Here is a 22,157-nt window from a genome sequence, read left to right as displayed (position 1 = left end):
TGAAACAGTGCCTTCACATACTATTAGATGTTGAACAGTATTTTTTAGATGAGTAAGTCAATTATAGCATTTACCACACTTTGTGCTATCAGTACCTTAATTCTCTTTCTCTAGAGACTATAAGCCCTAGAAGAATGGGATCCATGCCTGCCTTGCTCACTGTTGTATATTCAGAGCTTAGCGCTTAATAGGGACTTAATAAATATTTACTGATAGGATGAATATATGATCAATTCATTGGTTGACACTGGAGTCAGAGAGGACAGTTTGGAGACTATTCAAGTGATCACTTGAAAGATAATAAGGGTGTTAACAGAACCAATGGCAGAAGGGACATAAAGAAGTTAGAGATTTAAGAAACTCGAAGGAAGTATACTAGAGAATACTAAGCACTTGTGAAGAGTTTGCTATGAGAAGGAGGTGTCAAAGTTTGGGTGAAAGTCAAGATGATGGTACCATTTACAAAGATAAGAAAAAGCAAATTTGGAGTAGATTGGGATAAGGGGAAGAAGTGAGGTGAGATAAGGGAAGAAAAGGGTGAGTTTAGGTTTGAACTATGTGAGTTTGTGATGCCTGGGGGATATCTAGCAGAAATTTTAATAAGATATAAACTTTGGTATCTAGGGGAGATCTTTAAGCTGGCTTTATGGATTATTATGATGTATAGGTATTATGTGGACATTTAAAAAATTGCGATAGTCTACTTGTCAGGCCATATGCTTCTCCTTACTCACAACTTCCTACTCGTCCATTATTGAGGGAAGATCAAACACCTACCCTGCTCACATCAGCTTGACTATGTGACTTTCCTTGGCCTATGAATTGTGAAGTTATGTGCCTCTTATGAAGATAAATTTTAAGAAACATCTTATGGTCCACTCTCTTCCTCTCTGTCATGAGATGGGTATATTTCAGATAGGGCTACTCCTTCAGTGGAGAACAAGTTGCTGAGCCAGTCTGCAGTGTTGATCTATAAGAGACATAACACATGAGTGAGAAATAAGCTTTTGTTATAAACGATTGAGATTTTGGGATTGTATGTTGCTGCAGCATAACCTAGCAAAAGCTGATACAGAAATAGAGAATAGCTAGCGTCTAGAGTTGAGAATGGAAGAGGGCGAAGGGCATAATTCCTAGGGAAATCTAAAGGCGAGTCCAGGAAAAGGAGCCCACAAGAACGCTAAGCAATTCCTGTGGAAGGAGAACAAAGGGGAAAGAATATATCACAGAAGCTGAAGGAGAAATAGCAAGAATAAAAAATGGGTCAATGGTATCAAATAATATAGAAGGTTTTAATAAGTAGGAACTGAAAAGGGTTCATGGGATATTAAAGAAAACATTAAATCCAAATCCATTGGTGATCTTATGAGAACAGTTCTAGGTGTGTGGTTAGGGAGTTACTTAGTAACAGTGACAAGTGTAGAATTCAGTATTCAAAATTTCTAAAAAATGCTTCTTCTTCCATGATGCCTATTCTGATCCTCCTCCAATCTGATACAAACTTTCCTCTTGTTTAACCTCTTTGGGCTCATTGTATTATTCTGTGCTCAGTGTTTCTTTCTGACTGCTAGCCTGGTGGGGAGACTTTCATTTTACATTTAGAGAGAATCCCATTATTTTATGTTTTTGTTATTTTCCTTTATTTTTATTTTATTTTTTTTAATGTTTATGTATGTATGTGTTTATTTATTTTTTTAATAGTTTATTGTCAAGCTGGTTTCCATATAACACCAAGTGATCATCCCACCAAGTGCCCCCCTCCATGCCCATCACCCCCCTTCTCCTCTCCCCCACCTCTATTAGCCCTCAGTTTGTTCTCAGTATTCAAGAGTCTCCCATGATTTGCCTTCCTCCCTCTCCCCAACTATTTTTCCCCTTCTTGTCCCCCATAGTTCTCCATTAAGTTCCTCTTAATCCTCCTATACGTGCAAAGATATGGTGTCTGTCCTCTGCCTGACTTATTTCGCTCAGCATAATACCCTCAAATTCTATCCAGGTTGCTACACATGGCCAGATTTCATTCTTTCTCATTGCCATGTAGTAGTCCATTGTATAGATAAACCACATCTTCTTGATCCATTCATCCGTGGATGGACCCTTAGGCTCTTTCCATGTATTGGCTATTGTTGAGTGTGCTGGCATGAACTTTGGGGTAAATGTGCCCCTGTGCATCAGCACTCCTGTATCCCTTGGGTAAATTCCTAGCAGTGCTATTGCTGGATCATAAGGGAGTTAAAAGAATTCCATTATTAAGCAGTCAGGTTTTTAAAAAAAATTAAAGTAACTATAAATGACCATTATAGACATAAAGAGAAGTAGTAAATTTTGAGATGCAAATGAATACTGTGCAAGAAACCAGTAAAATTCAGAGAATACATCGACTCTGCTTAAAATGGCAGGTAGCACTTTCTGAGATGTCCTAGGAGAGTAGATGAATGATTTTTCTTTTCATTTTAGTGACTTATTTCTTATATGGTGCCCTACCCTCAGCTCATCTTCCTTGTTTCTCATTTCATCTCTAAATCTCCTCCCATTACTGAGACTTATTTCATCTTTACACAACTCTTTCACTCATTCTATCTCTATCTTTAAACCAATCTGAATTTTAACCAGTTTCTGACCCCACCCTTTTTCCCCCTCCTTGACCTCATTTCAAAGGATTGAGACTTAGGAATGATGTGTCTGTCTTAGTACATGATACACTACACACTAATCATAAAAGCTAAAAGCTGAGGTGTCAAAATGCCCCAATACCAAAATGTCCCTGAATCAAAACTTATGAGTTAAAAGAACATGTCAAGTTACCACTGTATTTCTGAGAGGGCTCTAGTTGAGATCTTAGTTTTGAGTTTACAGAATAAAATTATCTACTTAATAGAGTCACCTAAACTCAACAGACTTTATAATATCAGTGTCTGTAACTTCTCCCAGTAATCCCCTTCCTACCTGCTCTGTTTTTAAACCCACTTATAGACAGAACAAGTTCAAATCCTAATACATTGTTAGACCAGATAGGAATATGATCTTGTTTACTTCATATATTTCATTCTTGAAAAAAAAAGAATTAATCATCATTATAATGACTTTGTCCTAATTTAGAGATCAATGCTTTTAAAAATGCAATTTTCAAAAGCAGTCTATAACCAGAAACTGAACATAAGGACACTTCTGGGCTAATAAATTATAGTTTGCTGTAAAGCTTCTGCATTCAAATCTTTTTGCAGCAAATGAAACAGCTGTTGGAAGGCATATTCCTAAAATGACAGATGATAGACTGACTCATGGGAGAAATGTTGGTTTTACAATATAGTAAAATAATTGGTGATTAGGAAAGGAAGGGAATTAACATTTATCTCATGTTTCTTATGTGCCAGTCATCTTAAATATGTTATCCCACTTAATCCTTATCACAGTTCTACAAAGTTTTATTTTTTCTTTTTGAACAGATGAAGAAACTGACACTCAGCCACTGTTGTATGATTTGCCCAAGGTCACACAGCTAGTACATAAAAGGGAGACAGAACTTGTGTTTAAAAGTAATAATGGCTAATAATTTTGTGGCAGGCATGATTCTAATTCCATTATGTGTATCAACACTTTTAATCTTCACAACAGCTTGATGAAGTGAATAGTAGTATCATAGTTTTATAGATGAGGATATTAAAGCACAAAGAAGATAAGTAACTTACCCAAGTTGTACAGTAAGTGACAGAAGTGGAATTCAAATCTATAGTCTGATTTCAGAGTCTGTGCTTTTTACCCACTATAATAAAATGCCTTTGCTGAACATCTATGATCTCATTCAGAAAAGAGGGCACTAATCTGTAGTTCCTATTCTCCTTCCTTCTGATATCCAGCCTTTGTTACCTTCCTTTCTTCAAGCATTTGTTAAGAAAGCAAGACTTTCTAATATGCAGTCTGCTTCCTAACCATTATTCTACACGCTTTATTAATAATTGTTAATTTTTGTTTCACACATGTTGTTTACTTTAATTATAGTGGTAGCTCTGAAGGTTATTATCCTTGTGTTAAAATCAGAGGAAACAAAGGTGTAAAGTGATAAGGTTACTTGGCCTAAGTTCAACTGGTAAACACTCAGCGCATCCAGAACTCAGGCTAGAATTGGGTCACTCATACATTCTTGATGGGAATGTAAAATGGCACAACCATTTTGGGAAGGAGTTTAATACCTTCTTATGAAATCAACATGCAATTACAATAAGTTCACACAAAATCCTGAATATTCACAGCAGCTTTATTTTTAAAGGCCAGTTTCCGGAATCAGCCCAGATATCCTTCAGTAGGTGAATGGTTAAACAATTTGTAGCATATTTGAACCAAGGAACTCAGCAATGAAAAGGGATGAACTATTATTATACAAAATAACTTGGGAGGAATCTCCAGGGAATTATGCTGAGTGGAAAAAAGCCAGTCTCAAAAAGTTACATGTGTATGATTTCATTTATATATTTGGAATGACAAAATTTGAGAAATGGAGGGTAGGTTAGTAGTTTCTAGGAATTAGGGATGGAAGTGGGACAGGGTGAGGTGAGTGGGGTTATTCAAAGGCAAGAGAGATCCTTGCAGCTATTGAATTGTTCAGTATTTTTACTCTAGTGGTGGATACAGGAATCTATACATGTGATAAATTATACAGAATTATATATGCATGTACATGCACACACACATATAAGTAAAGCTGGGGAAATATGAATAAAATTAGTGGATGTTATTAATATCCATATCCTGGTTATGACATTGTACCCTGTGTAATATTGTGTTCTAGTTTTTTAGTTACCATTGGGGAAAATTGTTGTAGTATACAAGGCATTTCTCTATATTATTTCTTAAAACTGCATGTCAGTCAATAATGTTGTCAATTAACATTTTTATTAAAAAATATATCAGTGAGGGGTGCCTGGGTAGCTCATTTGGTTAAGTGTCCAAGTCTTGATTTCAGCTCAGGTCATGATCTCATGGTTCATTAGTTCGATCCCTGCATGAGGCTATGTGCTGACAGTGCTGAGCCTACTTGGGATTCTCTCTCCATCTTCTCCTCCTCCCCTGTACACACTCTCTTTGGCTCTCTCTTTCAAAATAAATAAATAAACTTAAAAAATATGTCATAGAATAAATAATCCTGTAGAAAAGAAAGACAAACAAGAGATACAATAACAGTTAAATTTTAAAAACATGTTACAGATAAGTATTAGGTCTATTGGTGCTTGTATACCTAAAATGTTCATGATAGTAATCAACAAATGGAGGATTACAAATAGCTTTTTTTCTTCACTTTATTTTTTCTTTTACTTTCAATTATGTGTATCTTATTTTTCTAAATTAATTTGTGTTTAATACTGTTATGAAAAAATTAAACATATCATTGCTACTTATAAAGAGCAAACTGGGTTTGATTTGCTCTAAAATACTTGCTCTTGGGTATTATGTAAGGAAATTAATAACTAGATGGCTGAATAGAGCTTATAATATATAGGTTAATTTTTTTGAGTCTTGTGAATTTGTTTCCCCTACTAGATCATTGAGGACAGGGGCACTGCCTTGTCTGTCTTTTATCCTTAATATTTAGCAATGACTTTGGGCACACAGTAGATGTTCAGTGAATATTTGTTTTTACAGAATGATGTTGCCACATTAGCTCAAATAAATTAATGCTTCCATTTCATGACCTTCTTGGCAACCAATGTACAAAACATCTCATATGATCCTTCTTAGGAAGTATAAAGAATACCATTACCTTGTCTTTGTAATAAGTACAAAAAGCAGTAATACTCAAAACACTAGCCTTGCACTTGGGACTATTTCTGAAAACATTGGTACTTAATGTAAACAGTTTTTTCAAGAAGAGAAGGAGATGAGCAGAAGTTCTTCATATAATAAAAAACCATCTATATATACTTCAAGATCCAGTTCAAATGTTATCTTCCTCACTTACCAAAAGATACTTTCCTGATTATTTTTGGTAGAATTAAACCTTCTTCCATTTATAGTCTCATAGCACATCACACATAACTTCTAGTGTAGTATTTATCCCAATGGATAATACTGCTTATAAAATTTCTACCGTTAGAATATGAGTACTTAAGAAGGCATGAACGATTTTTTTTTGTTCTTTGTACTTCTAGTACTTATCACAGTAGCTTAGAGTAATGCTCAAAAATATTTATCAACAAATGAGTGAATGATTATACCTATACTGTGAAGATCAAAGTGTGCCACTTTTTGAGCAAGGTAACCCTTATTAATTCTGTACAGACTCAAAGTAATAAAGAGATAAAAAGAAAGAAAAATCAGTAAGGAAGGAAATATTCAAAAAGGGACAAACAAAACAAAAACAAAACCCTGAAAGATAATAAGCTAAGAGAAACAATCATGTTGTTAATGTGTTTTGAGTATTTAGGTCAATAGATTTGGGTCTTTCTATATGTTTGACATTGAGAAATTAAAAAAATATTAAGACTAATTATTCTAAACAAAAAAAATTTTACACTATTTTTCTTTATTAACTGAATAGCTTTCCTGTTATGAAGATACAGAATGTTTTTCTGCTTGAGTATTGTACTTTTCAGTTCAGTCCCCTTAAAAGCTGGCTGCAGTTACATATGTGAAAATTTCCAGAAAACAGCATTTAATGACAAATATTATACTTTGATAACTTTGTTCCATTTGCAACCAAACCTAGTGACGTGTTGTTAAATCTGAGCTACCAAGAAAATATACACAGAATTGCCAGAATTCTCTTTTTATAATTTAGCTCATATTGGCTAATGAGCAACTCTTCGTGCTGTTGAAAATTTTTAAATAGAATTTTTAATAGATTCAGAATATTATGTTCAATAGATATATAATGATTTTCATAACTAGACTGCTACCATAGGATAATTAGATTTTTTCTAATTTCATCATACTAATAATTACACTGTAATCAATACTCTCAATAATTCACATTTCTTCCCCCTCTTTTGAATTATTTCTTTGGTGTAAATCCTAGTAAGTAGGATTAGTAGGTATTTTCATAGTTCTTATAATGTATTGCTAAATTTTATTCTAAAGTGTTTTTTTTCCGATTTAAAGCATTACCAGTATTATATGAGTGTACTAACTTTACCATAACCTCGCTAAAATCAGGTATTCATTATTAAAGATTGAATATTTACTATATATATTCCCATTGTGATAGATTTTCTGTTTATATCCTGTCCATTTAACTGTTAGCCCCTCTTAAATTGTTTTTTTTTTTTTAATTTATTTCTAGGAAAGAGAGAGAGACAGCATGAGCAGGGAAGGGTCAGAGAAAGAGGGAAACACAGACTCTGAAACAGGCTCCAGGCCCTGAGCTGGCAGTCAGCACAGGGCCCGACGCGGGGCTCGAACCCACGAACCGCGAGATCATGACCTAAGCGAAAGTCGGACGCTTAACCGACTAAGCCACCCAGGCGCCCCCCTCTTAAATTGTTTTAATATGCAGTTGGGTGTTTGTGTCCCACCCAGCTTCATATGTTGAAATCCTAATGCCAATGAGATGGTGTTAGGAGGTGAGACCCTTGGGAAGTGATTAGTTCATGAAGACAGAACGTTTATTAATGAAATGAGTGCTGTTATTAAAGAAGTTTGAGAAAGCTCCCTTGCCCCTTCTGCCATGTGAAGATCGTGTGAGAAGCTAGCAGTCTGCACCCTGGCAGTCTGTTCTCACCAGAACCTGGTCATGCTGGCAATTCTAGCCTCCAGAACTATGAGACATAAATTTCTTCAGTTTATAAGCCATCTAGTCTATGGTATTCTGTTATAGTAGCAGACTAAGGTAGCAGTATTTAAATAAATCCTTTTGAAATTATAGATATTAATCTTTTGTAGTTTATAGAGTAAATATTTTCCAGTTCTGTTACTTTCCTTTTTATTTTAGTATTTTTTAAATACTAAAGTTTCAAATTTCATGTATTTAACAGTTTTTTTCTTGTGAGATGCACTGCTTCAAACCTTAGAAAATCAACATCTATCAAAAGATCTGGGGGGCATCTGGGTGGCTTAGTTGGTGAAGCGTCCGACTCTTGATTTTGGCTCAGGCCATGATCTCATGGTTTGTGAGATTGAGTCCCTCATTAGGCTCCACAATGACAGCTCTCTCTCTCTCTCTCTGAAAATAAGTAAACATTATTAAATCTGGAAGTAGTCTATTCTGTTTTCTTTAATTTATAATTTGTTATGCACTTACAGTTTTTTTCTTTTCTGGTTTATGGAGTAAGGCATGGGTTTATGTTTTCTCTTTCTCCAAAAGAACTAAAGCCATCCATAGGAAGAAACTAGGACAAAACTAGCAGCATGATATAGTGGAATGATTATAGGCTTTATTTGCATGTTTAACCCTTACTACATGATCTCGGATAAGTTTCTTATCCTTTCTCTATCCTTTCCCTATTTCCTCATTTGCAAAATGGGAATAATAATAATAGTGCTTACCTAAGGATTGTTATGAGCTTGTAAAGCACTTAATGCAGTGCCTGGTATGTGGTAAGCATTCAGTAAATGCCTGCTGCTTTTATTATTGCTTTCATTACTACTATTATCACTGTTATCAATAATATAGAATCTCTATTATTGTCTAAGTCACTGTACTAGTTCCATAAGTAAAACTTAGATCCTGTACGTTCAAGTCTTCTAGGCTACTTGAAGAGATAAATAAATGTGAACACATGTTCATAATGGAAGTTATTGATCAGTATCATAGGAGAAATATAAAATTTTATAGGAAATTAAAAGAAAGAAGGATTATATTCAGTTGGTGAAGAAAGACTTCTTATGAGTGTAATTTAGAATTAGGGTAATGAAACTAAGGGAATTCTAAGCAGAGTTAGCAGCATGAACAAAAGTAAAGAGAGAAAAAAATAGGTATAATATTCAGTTTGGAATACAGTAATCAAGAGAGAGGAATTAGGAAAATATCTTTAGAAGCCTAGATTGGGATCAGAATGTGTGAGGACTTGAATGGCAGATTAAGGTGTCAAGAGTTTTCTGTTGAGAGGGTGGTAACAGTGACAGTTTTGGATGGGAGCATCCCATGCAGCATATGTTTTTATCTACTTAACCAAGAACTGTTTGAGAGAAGACACTATTATATTTTATTTTTTCTAATTATTTTAAACTTTTTAAATTTTAAAACAACTTAAAACTACACAAAAGTTGCAAAAATAGTATATTTACTCCTTGTATATCTTTACACATATTCTCCAGATCTTAACATTTTACCATGTTTACCTTATCATTCTCTCTATACGTATTATTTTCTATGGTTACAATTACAGACCAATGCTTCTTTAGTTCTGAATTCTTCAATGTGTATTTCCTAAAATCAAGGCCATTTTAAAATATATTCACAGTATAAGTAATAAAATTAGGAAATTAACACTAATATCTTTTTTTGTGTGTGAGTCTAAAACCGTTTTAGTTTTTATTTTTTTAAATAATAGTTTATTGTCAAGTTGGTTTCCATATAACACCCAGTGCTCATCCCCACAAGTGCCCTCCCCATGCCCATCACCCCCTTTCCCCTCCCCCCCACACTCATCAGTCCTGTTTGTTCTCAGCATTCAAGAGTGTCTCATGATTTGCCTCCCTCCCTCTCCACCTCTATATCCCCCCTTCTTCTCCCCCATGGTCCTTTGTTAAGTTCCTCCTAATCCTCCTATATGTGCAAACATATGGTAGCTGTCCTTCTCTGCCTGACTTATTTCGCTCAGCATAACACCCTCAAGATCCATCCATGTGGCTACACATGGCCAGATTTCATTCTTTCTCATTGCCATGTAGTATTCCATTGTATAGATAAACCACATCTTCTTGATCCATTCATCCGTGGATGGACACTTAGGCTCTTTCCATGTTTTGGCTATTGTTGAGAGTGCTGCTATGAACAGTGGGGTACATGTGCCCCTATGCATCAGCACACCTGTCTCTCTTGGGTAAATTCCTAGCAGTGCTATTGCTGGGTCATAGGGGAGTCCTATTGTTAACTTTTTGAGGAACCTCCACAGTATTTTCCAGAGAGGCTGCACCAGCTTACATTCCCACCAACAGTGTAGGAGGGTGCCCCTTTCTCCACATCCTCGCTAGCATCTAGAGTTCTCTGATTTGCTCATTTTAGCCACTCTGACCAGCATGAGGTGGTATCTCAGTGTGGTTTTGATTTGTATTTCCCTGATGATGAGGGATGCTGAGCATTGTTTCTTGTGTCTGTTGGCCATCTGGATGTCCTCTTTGGAGAAGTTTCTGTTCATATCTTCTGCCTATTTCTTCACTGGATTGTTTGTTTTTCGGGTGTGGAGTTTGGTGAGTTCCTTATAGATTTGGATGCTAGCCCTTTATCTGATATGTCATTTGCAACTATCTTTTCCCATTCCGTCGGTTGCCTATTAGTTTTATGGATTGTTTCCTTTGCCATGCAGAAGCTTTTAATCTTGATGAGGTTCCAATAGTCCATTTTTGCTCTTGATTCCCTTGCTTTTGGGGATGTGTCAGTAAGAAGTTGCTGTGGTGGAGGTCAAGGAGGTTGTTTCCTGCTTTCTCCTCTAGGGTTTTGATGGTTTCCTGTCTCACGTTCAGGTCCTTTACCCATTTTGAGTTTATTTTTGAATTAACACTAATATCTAACTCACAGGTTTTACTCAAAATTTGCCAATCATCCCACTAGTATCTTAATATCAAGAGAAAAGAAAATCTTGTATAGAATCTAACCTAGGATGACATATTGCATTTAGTTGTCTAATCTTTCTCTTCTTCTTTAATGTGTAATGGTTCTTTGTTTTTCATGACCTCGACATTTTTTTTTAAGAATACAAGCCATTTATTTTGTAGAATTCTTTCAATTTTGATTTAGCTGATCTTTCCTCATGATTAAATTTAGGTTACACGTTTATAGCAGAAATGCAACAAAAATGATGTATCCTTCACAGTACATCATATCAGAAGGCACATGATATCTTTTTGTGCCATTACTGATATTAACATTGATCACTTGGTTAAAATGGTGTCAGGTTTTGTAGGGGTTACTATTTTTCCCTTTGTCAGTAGGCAGTATTTTGTGAGGACTATATATTAGTATCCCATTTCTGGTCAGCTTTCACCTACCAGTTTAGCATCCATTAGTAATTCTTACCTGAATCAGTTATTAGTACAGTGATCAAAATGATGATTTTCTCATTGCATAATTCTTTTTACATTTGTTAGTTGTCTTTCTCCTGTATGAAAAAACTTTAACTTTCCTTCCAGTTACTTATGTTATTATTTATGGATTCTTTTTTCATTCTGTGATATGTAATCAGTTACTGACATTATTTATTTTCATGTTCAATTTATCCTAGATTTGCTACTGTGAGTCCCTTTAAATGGCCTATTATGTCCTTTAGACACATTCTTATTATTATTTGAAAACTTCTTACTTTCTGCCATAATAGCAAGATGTTTCATTTGTAGGCAAGACTATTTATTTTGTTCTGTCCAATAGGAGAGAATAGGTGCCTCTTGGCAGCTATTGAGCAAATAAAAATTTCTTGATCTTATTGGGCTAACTTAGGTTATCCACTTAACTCCACAATACCACCAGGTGAATGAAATACATTGATTTGCTCAGACCTGGGAAAGGAGATAGGATTACCATAACTGGTTTAGACTAATCAGAGCTCAAATTGAAACTGAGTTCAGTTACTTAAAGCGTATTGGTGTCATACCATGAGGACAAGATGAAATGGATTTGGAAAGGAGCTTTTTATATAAATCTTAAATATTCACATTTAAAAGAGTTTGGAGAATTGGAAAGAGCATTGCAGGCAGCAGTGTAGAAGTGGAGGGATTTTTTTATGCGTAGTATGAATAAGGAAACTAGTTGTTATTCCATATTTGCCTTATTTTAGAGCTGTCTTGTGTTGGAACTCTCACTTTCCTACCTAGATACTCCTTCCATAAGTCTGAAATCACTTTTCCTCAATACCACGTCTCACTCCCACCATACAAAAAGCAAATTTATCTTCTATCCTTATATAGATCTATCTAAGGACAGATTAATTATCAGTTTCCCATGCTCAAAATGTGGATGTGTGCACATGACTGAATGATACTTACTACTACAGTTAGGTACAATTTGCTGCACCTGTATGATACAGATTGTAAGGCAATAGAAATTAGTAGTAGTAAAATGGTACACTGTTGTACCTTAAAAAAACCTGCAAACCCAAGTATTTCAACAAATTTGTCATTTGCAAATTCAACATGATAGACTTGAAGTCAAATGCAATTTGAGAGTTCAGAATTACTATTTTAGTTGTTTTCTTTATGTAACATGAGAAGTCATTTTGAAATTATCATGCCATAGTTTGATAATTGCAGCCTGACTAGAAGCAATAAGTAGGTTTTGTGACATTTCTCAAATTTTTTAAGAGACAAGCAGTTCTTTTTTGAAAATTACTGCAATTGATGTCATTTATTTATCTTCATCTATGTTTTACTTCTACAGGAAAAGGAAGTACAGAAAGTCTCAACCAGGGAGATTAACTCAGGGAAGAGATGGGTGATGGGGCTTCATTACTAAATATTTTATCTTGATTTTTGAATTCTGATTTGAAAAACAGAACATTTCCTCAAAACAATTTAGTGTATACAATATAAATGTAATTCCAGACTTACTAAATTAGTTAATTTACAATGTATAATTAATTATAAGGCATATGGCACTGTATTTCTGTAAGTTCATCATATCTTCTATTCATCTAAAGTTGATCCAGCATTGTTTTTCTTCTGTTCCCCATCTTGCCTGAAAATGTTCCCACTTATACTGTGTTTTACAGTGTCTATTCTTTGTTACAAGAGCCTCTAGACTACTTTTGCAAGTGTCTTGGAGTCCATTTACTGCCACTTTTCCTCTCTTCATTTCCTGGCTTTTTCTTTCCTTTTTCATTTTATGCTTTATGATTTTATTTCTCCCACTTTTTTTTGTTTATATTTAATTTTATGCAGAATCACACTCCATGGCATACATCATACTACCATGTATGTACCAAAAAACACTTCTTTTCCTTCTTTTCCATTGTTCATCCTGTTTACTAATTCTTTTTGACTTCTACTGTTTTGTTTTCTGCTTTGAAGAGTTTTTTATCAACTCTATTTCTTTTACTTCCCTTTCATTTTCCTTCTTTCCCTTCTCTTTCCATTGGAGTGAATTATCTCTGCCTTTCCAGCAGTTCCATTATCTGTAAGGAGGGTTTATGTCTGGAAGCAAAGTTGGTTTGTTTTCCCAGTTTAAAGCGTCTCAGCTGAAGCAAAAAGTGACAATGATGAACATCAACCTGCTCTGAATAATTGGGGCTTACTGTTTTAGTTTTTATAATCACTGCCATTAAAGTATGGGCAAATCTGTTAGCACAGACTAAGGTAGGCAGGGTTCGGAATCCCTCCCCTCTGTTTTCATTAACACTCTGTATCTCTTTCTAACACAGCACTTACTACACCATAGTGTAGCTCAAATAAACATAGGTTATTTAATTGTGAGCTTTGTGAAGACTGAGACTATAGTTTCTTAGCCATCTACATTTTCAGCATTTAGTAAGTACATTTTTATGACAAATACCTCATTCATTAAACAGAGCTGTCGAAGCACAGTTGTACATGTTTGCACTATACATTCCTAGGGGACACCATTCACGTCACACAATTTAAAATTTGTATATTCATTCCAATTTTCTGGCAGATGGCAGTAAAGTATCTAGTTATAGAAAATCATTATATTATGACAGTTTCTCAACAGATGAACGTAATTTTTTTGAGGAAGGGACACCTTTTTCTAGTTTATTCAGAAGTGCCTTATGGGTTGCTGGTGGCCCTGATTTGTATTTGATTTATATTTATTAACACTCCATTTCCTGAAGATTCCATCTGGCATATTTTGCTGAAGGCAGTCCTTTCACTTTGAAGGAGGTGAAATGCAGTGTATCTTTAATATAAAAAATGAGGTACTGATTCTCCTAATGAGAGAAAAAGGCCTTTTCTATCTCATTCCTTTTCATATATGGCTTCTTCATTTTCACTGACTTGTCAATTTCTTATTCCTTTCTAATGTGTCATTTAATATAGCAGTAATCATTGTTTCAACAGGTACATATCAATGTCCTGAGAATACTAAGTGCTAACACCATACAAATGCACACTCATCCACATAAATATCCTTACCTAGTTTCGAATTGTACCTTTTGATTCCCAGGTGATGTTCCATCATAGTCCCCTTTTTCCAATTTAAAATGAATTTAGTTAAGCAGCTCTATACATCTGGTAATAACTATGAACAACATCTACTGATTATTTCCCCTATAGCAAGCACTGTTCTCAAAATATTTAGGTACTTTTGTTGTTCCTGTTTTGTAAATGAGAAAACCTTGGCATGGAGAGTTTAAGAATTTGCTGAAGTTCAGATAACTGGTAGAGCCAGAGTTTAAATCCAGCAACCTCTACTTTTCTCCAGAAATATATACTACCTTCCCTGGCATTATTCTTGATAACCTTAATCAGAATTGTAGAAAGCACTTTCAGGATTCTTTAGCATATAAACAAGACGACACTAAAATTGTTAAAACCTTTTCCTTCCAATATATATCTAATTCCTTCTTTCTATGCAGTTTATTTTTTCCATCCATTTGATTTTCTTCAGTGCAATATTAGACTGATAATATTTATTTGATACTTCCTTCTTACCATACTTTTCAGATTTAATTATTTAGTACTCACAACTACCTTGATTTAGATACTTTCATATTCCCCATTTTAGGGGAAGGTCACGCAGCTAAAGTGGCTGTGTAGTGTGGCCAAATAGTTTTGGTGCACTATTTGGTGCTTATACCACGTGCTTAAATTTTGTGTTATGTTTGAATCAGATTCCATGTAAACCAGCCTCTGAAGGCCTGGAATCTTCTCTTTTACTGGCTGTGTGATCTTGGGCTAATTACTTTATATCCTAGTTTTCTCATTTGTAAGACAAAGAGTTTAACTTAGGTAATATCTATAGTCAAGTTGATAAGTCTATAGATGGGAAGAAGTGCTGGAAACAGGACATCTATAGTTCAAGGCCTCTTGACCAATAACTAGTCATATAACCTTGAGCAATCGTTCAATTTCTCCAAGACTCAGTTTTTTATAAAATGGAAATAATCCCAGGACACTTGGGCGGCTCAATAAGTTAAGCGTCGTACTGTGACTCAGATCATGATCTCATAGTTCGTGAGTTCAAGCCCTACATTGGGCTCAGTGTTGAGAGTGTGGAGCCTGCTTGGGATTCTCTCTCTCTCTCTCTCTCTCTCTCTCTCTCTCTCCTCCACTTTCTGTCTGCTCCTCCCCACTCACACTTTCTCTCTCTCTCTCAAAAATAATTAAATAAACTTAAAAAAATGGAAATAATCCCTACTCTTCACTGAGTTGTTATAAGAACTCAGTACAAAAACAGTTAATGTGCTGTTAAAGATTTCTGTATTTGACATTATATTGTATATCATGTATCTTATAAGTGATAACATATTTCTTACATAATCTTAAAGATGAGCAATTCACAAAAAAGAAAATAAGAAGCATAGATAATTTTACTTTTAAGAAATAATCACTGGGGCACATGGATGGCTTAGTCATTTGAGCATCTGGCTTTGGCTCAGGTCATGATCTTGTGGTTCATGAGTTTGAACCCCGCATCAGGCTCTGCACTTTTAGTGCAGAGCCCAACTGGGAGTCTGTCTCTCTCTCTGTCCCTACCCCACTCTTTCTCTCTCTCAAAAATGAATAAACATAAAAAAAGAAATAATTACTATTAACATTTTGTGGTATATACTGTCAGTCTTTTTTCCTCTTATAAATATGTAGCATTGCTACAGTGCCCCACCCATATCCCTCAGATCAGACTATTTTACTGAGCTTCAGAAGATTTCTAACTGCCAGTGTGTGCTTCTCTTTGCTTGAGGGCTTTTTCAAGAACCACAGAAGGCCATTCTATTCATGAAAGACAGACAGGGGCAAGTGAGAAGTGCCTGGAAATGAACAATTCCAGGAGCAGACTTTAAACCATGACTGAGCTGAGTTGGAGTATAAATATGATTCCATCCCCCTTGCTCCTTGGGTGGGGCAGTTCTGTTTTCTAGTCTATTTCCCAGTGTTTCCCTACGTGATTAAGTTTCAGTTGTCTGCTGCAGTTGTGGGTTTGTCAACAAACATTTTTTAGGCTTCCTTTCCTGGACTGTGTCACTTCCCTGCTCTCCTGATGTTGTTTCTGTACTTACCTAATAAGTAAATTGCATTCAGATTCTTGTCTCTGGGTCTGCTCCTGAGAGAAAGCCAAAATTAGACATGATAGAATAGGGTCTGATGCATAGGAGATGTTCAGTACAGTTTTAGGATTCCTATTTTACATAGAAAGAAATCTAGCCTTGGGAATGTTTGAGCTGAGATTTGAATTCAAAGGTTTGACTGCAGAGACTGAGCTTTAACCATTATTCTTTAAGAATAGATAGCAATTCTGATGTGTCCGGGGATATACTCATAAAGAACAGCCTCCTAACTAGTCCTATTCTACTCTAGCTTCTACCACCTTTGAACATGTAAATGAGGTTATATTATTCCTCTACTAAAATTTTTATAAAAGTTTTCCACTTTAGTTGTAGTAAATGCCAGGCAAACCATGAGAGACTCTTGAATGTTGAGAACAAACTGAGACTGGGGAAGTAGGGGAGAGGGGAAGGGGGGTGATGGACATGGAGGAGGGCACTTGTGGGGATGAGCACTGGGTGTTATTTGGAAACCAACTTGATGATAAGCTATTTATTTTAAAAAGCCAGAATTCATATAATGGCCTACAAGATCAGACATAATTTGGCCACTCCACTTCCACTACCTTTTGACCTTATTTCCCATGATTTTCCCTCTCACTTTGTTTTAAGCATACTAGTCTTTTGACTTTCCTGTAAGATACTAGATCACTCTTGTGTCAGAGCCTTTGCACTGGCTTTTCTATGTTCTCATCCTAGTATCTACGTAGTTAACACCGTATCTTCTTTAGGTTTCTGCTTGACTGTTAACTGCCTCAGTGAGACCTTCCCTCTCAATCCTATTTAAAACTATTTTCCCTGTGCCAGTGTCCTATGGTTCTCACTTTCCCTTTCTTGCTTTATTTTTCTTCATAGCACTTAGCATCATCTGATGTACTGTGTATTTCATTAAAAAATTCTTTATTGGACCAGAATACAAAGCCCTACACGAACATTATTGTTCATCTTAATGTGTTTCTAGTGCCTAGAACAGGGCTTCAATAAATATTTGTTGAATAATGAATGAATAAGATTCATGCTGATTAGTGTTATTATTGAATGCCAGAGGAGTAGAGACTCCCTATCATAGTTTTCCTGAATCCCAGCATTTTAATTTTTATTGTTTATTTTTTTTTTTGCTGGTCCTCACCAGTCACAGGGTCTTTATGGTGTAGCCATTAAAGTTGTAATTGGGTTTTCTGTCTCAGCGACATGATGACACATCACAGCAGCTGCTTGGACTTAAGAGAATTCAGTTTTGATAGGTTGTCCAATGCTGTTGAATGTGCTTTCAGTATTCTAATTTGTTTTGGGTTTTAAGAATTCCTTTTAGAATTTATTCCACTTCCCTAGAATGCTGACTTAGATTCTCATGCAGCTTGATTCTTTTCTCAGTGATGTTTATCTCAACTTATACAGACACCTTCATTTTTTCCCTTCTTTTTTTTTTCTCCTGCTGTCTCCATCAGAGAGGATTTATTACACTTCAGTCTGGTTTTTATATTCTGTCACAGATATTTGGATATAATTGTCAAATGGTCTCATGAATAAGTTTTCCATTTAGAACCTGAGGTTGACACTCATCAGTCTACCCTTTTTATATGCATTGTGCAACTCTACGATTGAAGAATAAATTGTGTGGAAACTTAGTACTTCCTGTGACCCGTGAAGTACAATTTACTGTGATGATTAGATGATAACTTTTGATTTTAAATGAATATATTCAATTTAGTTTTTTTTCATGAAACAAAACACATTTGGATCATTTAGATCAATATCATAGTAGCACTTCTTGATAATCTAACTTTAAATCACATCTTCAGATCTATCTCCCTCACGAGCTTTTTTCTGATTCACTGCACTTAATTTTCTATCTATTGGTACAGTTCTGTACCTAGTCTTTTAACTCCTCGTAGTTACTCTAATTGATTGATTTAGTTTTGTGGGATGGTGAAGGGTATAGGTTGTGGATTCAGATAAATTGTGTTTGAACCCATTACTAGATTCATGATTAGCTATGTAACCTTAAATAAGATATTGAAAGTCTTTGTCTCAGTTTCCTTATCTGTAAAGTGAAAAGAATAATACTTTTACCTCAGTGAGTCATTATGGAGATTAGCAATGTAGTGTGTTTGAAATACTTAGTGTCTAGCAGATGGTAAGAATTCAATGCATATTGTTTTTAAACACACACACAACATAATGTGTGCACTGATTAAAAGTAATCTGTATGCCCTCCTCTATTCTCCATGTAAGCTTTAATTTCCTGCATGTTCTTTAGTCATTTTTAGGTCTCTAACTGTTATTAGGTTTAATTGTTATTAAAAAAATAATTCATAGAGGATAAATCTTATGCATAGGTACTTCTTGGTCATGCTGTACATTTTTGTGTGTTTAGTGGCTTATTCCTTAGAGACTGTGTCTGTTGCTTATATGAGTTAGACTCATTAAGCCAGAGAATGTTAGGGCATTGTATTCAAATCATTGACTTTACAAAGGGAAAAGTTTGGCATGCAAGTGGCAGGCCTGGGACTGAACACAAGGTGTATGATGCTAGGGGGTGTCAAACCATGCTACACAACTTGCTGGTATGCAGAATTCTCAGTGGCTGATCAAATGAAATGTCATTCAGCAATTTAAAAAATAACCCCTTATATTTATTCTATTCCCTCTTCCAGCACTCTTTTCCATCTAGGGGAAAATACATAATTTCTATGGAATTTCAAAGGATTTTCTAGAATCCTCTGATGGAGGATTTCTTTACAGTCTCAGTATGATTAATTTGGGTTTAGAAACCATATAATAACAACTTTTTTCCTTTTCACAGCCTCTTAGACATGCTTAAATTGCTGTATGATACTCTTAGAATGTATAAAGTGATCACTGAAAATATTTTGAGGGTTAAGAATTAACACGTTTTATTGGAATGAGAAACTTGATACAGACGTTCAAATTTTAGTAATGTCCACATGAGGTTGCATTTGCCAGTAGTAATGCTATTTCTTGTGGATCTCTTTTCTCTTAGTTTCATTGTTAGAACTTTTCTTGGTTCTCCTTTAAATAGGTGTTATCTTGTGCTTTCCTAATAGCCTGTGAACGGTTTTGCAAGAATCTATTTGTTCATGAACCCCATTAGACAGCAGTCCTTGTACAGAAACTATCATATTCACATTAATTTTTATATCACTACTCCCTGTCACAATGGCTGGTCCATTGTAGGTGATGAATACTAGTAGAATAAATGGAATGGTTGGACAATTAGGAATAAATAAACTCTTATTTCTTTTTGGTCTCCTTTAATGACTATACTTTAAAAAAATCCATTCAGTGGTAGTGTTTCCAGGTCCTATATCTCTGGTCTTCTGAATTAACCTCTGTGCACACTCCCTGAGTCATCTTATTGTTTCCTATTTTAAGGCATATTTGCCAGTGAGTCCCATATATTTATCTCTAACACTAGTCTTTCTTTCTACCTCAAACTTGTATTTCTATAGTTTAGGTATGTTCACCTAGATCCTACCCCTGTCTTTAATCCAGAGTAGGTTATGGTCTCCAGATCTTACCTTTTCATAAAATGATTCAAGCTGCACTTCAGTTTCCTTCTCTTCTATAAATTTGTAAGCATCCATTAGTATTTCAGTGTACCAGTTAGAGGCTTGAAACCTTATGTGGTTCTTTTCTCTCCTCCATATCCTATAACTCACCAGATCCTGTTACTTCTTCCTTAGAAACATCTCTTGCATTTACCTCTGGCTATCTTCACTGACAGTGTCTTACTTCAGACCTCTATCTTCTTTTATTTGGTATATTACAATGGCTTACCACATTTGTCTTTTTGCCACCTGCTCCTTCCCACTAGTCTGCCTTCCACATTCCTACCAAGAGCATCTCTTCCTCCAAATAAACAAGGCCATGCCATCATCTTGTTTTCCTCTGTAGGTTTTCACTCTCTGCTTTCACAGTCTGATACTAACCTTCTCCAGTTGCATTTCCCATATACCACTAACACAAACTCTGGACTCTAGTTCTACTCAACTTTAGATTTTCCCCAAAGGTCCTTTTATGTTCTGTGCCTCTCATTTGCCTGTTATGCCCTTCCCAGCTTTATGGACCCAGCTTCAATGTTACCTCTTCTATGGAGGCGTTCCTAAATATCCTAGTGGTTTGTTCTTTATTAACACCTTTTCCATGTATGTTTATGTATCTGTCTCACAATAGATTATGATAACTTGTCTTATTCAAGTCTTGAATGCTTAGACCTTCACTGTTTAATAAAGTCTGCTGAATTAATAAAGTAATGACTGAATACTCAGTTATGTTTTCTCAGCTTTTTGAGAATTTAACAATTAGTTTAACCATCTTTAGTGCTAAACCGGATAAGGTCACACATTTCAGTGTGTTTTGGCAGGGTCAGGGCCTGACATCCGCTGTGGGTGGCATAGACATCAGTGTTGTCTTTTGCTGTCACTCACCTGCTGTGTGTTTCTGTAGGTCCCAAAGCTTCCCTCTTTTCATTTGAAATTGGCTATTGCCATGCTCACTGGTTTGAAAAGATTTTAGATGAACTAATGCTTTTTAATCTACTGTTTTCATTTGTTTTTAAACTATTTTCAAGTATACAAATCCCACAGTTTTCTAAAAGGAAAATAGAAGGCAAGGCAAACAACTTATCTGTATAGATGGATGTATTGAATTTTTCCTAGACTTTCCATTTTTAAGATCATTAGATTTTATATGCATTATTCTAGTATTATTGCACTCAGAGTAATATGGCCCCCTTTAAACCTTACTGACTTGACAGAAAGTAAGACGATGCCCTTTTGCACATGGTAGTCAGAAATTAGCCAATATTCATGATTCACTATTGAGGTTATAAACAAAATACTTGGCTTTTTGACAGCTACATTAGTCACATTGTTCACCATCCACAGCTGCCAGACATAGAATGGTTATGTGGCAGCTGCCAAAGCTTGGATTCATACAGTGACCTTTCCTTAAACTTTAGTTTTGAAAATGTTACAGACTGAGTGCAATTAAATTTAGAGCTCACTAGTAGTACTTGTACTTATTTTATTTAAAAAAGTGTTTATTTATTTTGAGAGAGAGAGCATGAACAAGGGAGGGGGAGAGAAAGGGAGAGAGAGAAAACCAAGTCCCAATATGGCACTCAATCTCATGAACCATGGGATCCACCCACGCACCCTTAGTAGTACTTGTATTTAGATGGGAAAACCTGTTTTTCTCTGTTTTTTCAGAGAAATTGACAACTCCTCTTAGTCCAAACTATCACCCAATTTTCGGGCTAGTTAGTTCTGAGGAAAATGGACTAAATACCATCTTATATTTTCTCTACTAGAACAACTGTTAGAAACCAAGGCGATTAACACTTATGAAAGAGACTGTGAAGTAAATTTTGCAAAGTTGATGTATACTGGAAGGCTTTCTACGAAGATAAAATATATTTCATGAAGATGGAATACTCTTCATTCTGAGCTTTAGGGTTTGGGTTATTTTTTAGTTGCCCTTCTGTTTTCTTCCTTGCCTTCTCAGTCTCCTTCTCTCCTTTTCTCCTTTCTTCATTCCTCCCTCTCTTCCCTCCTTTTGCATGAGTAACTAATAAATATTTTCTTTGTACTTGGCATCGTGTTGGACACTGTAACTGTTATAAGGGCAAATAAAGAGATAAACTCCCTCCTTTCAAATGATCTAATAATTTAATGAAAAAAAAAAAAAGATGTGTATACAAATCATGCAGAGGAGTGAACAAAGCTGGGCCAAAGCATCAGGGAGAGTTTTTTTTTTTTTTTTTTTTTTTTTTTT

This window comes from Hyaena hyaena, unplaced genomic scaffold (genome assembly GCF_003009895.1).
Source record: "Hyaena hyaena isolate Hyena2069 unplaced genomic scaffold, ASM300989v1 scaffold_667, whole genome shotgun sequence".
Lineage (NCBI taxonomy): Eukaryota > Metazoa > Chordata > Mammalia > Carnivora > Hyaenidae > Hyaena > Hyaena hyaena.
This window is presented reverse-complemented; position numbering follows the sequence as displayed.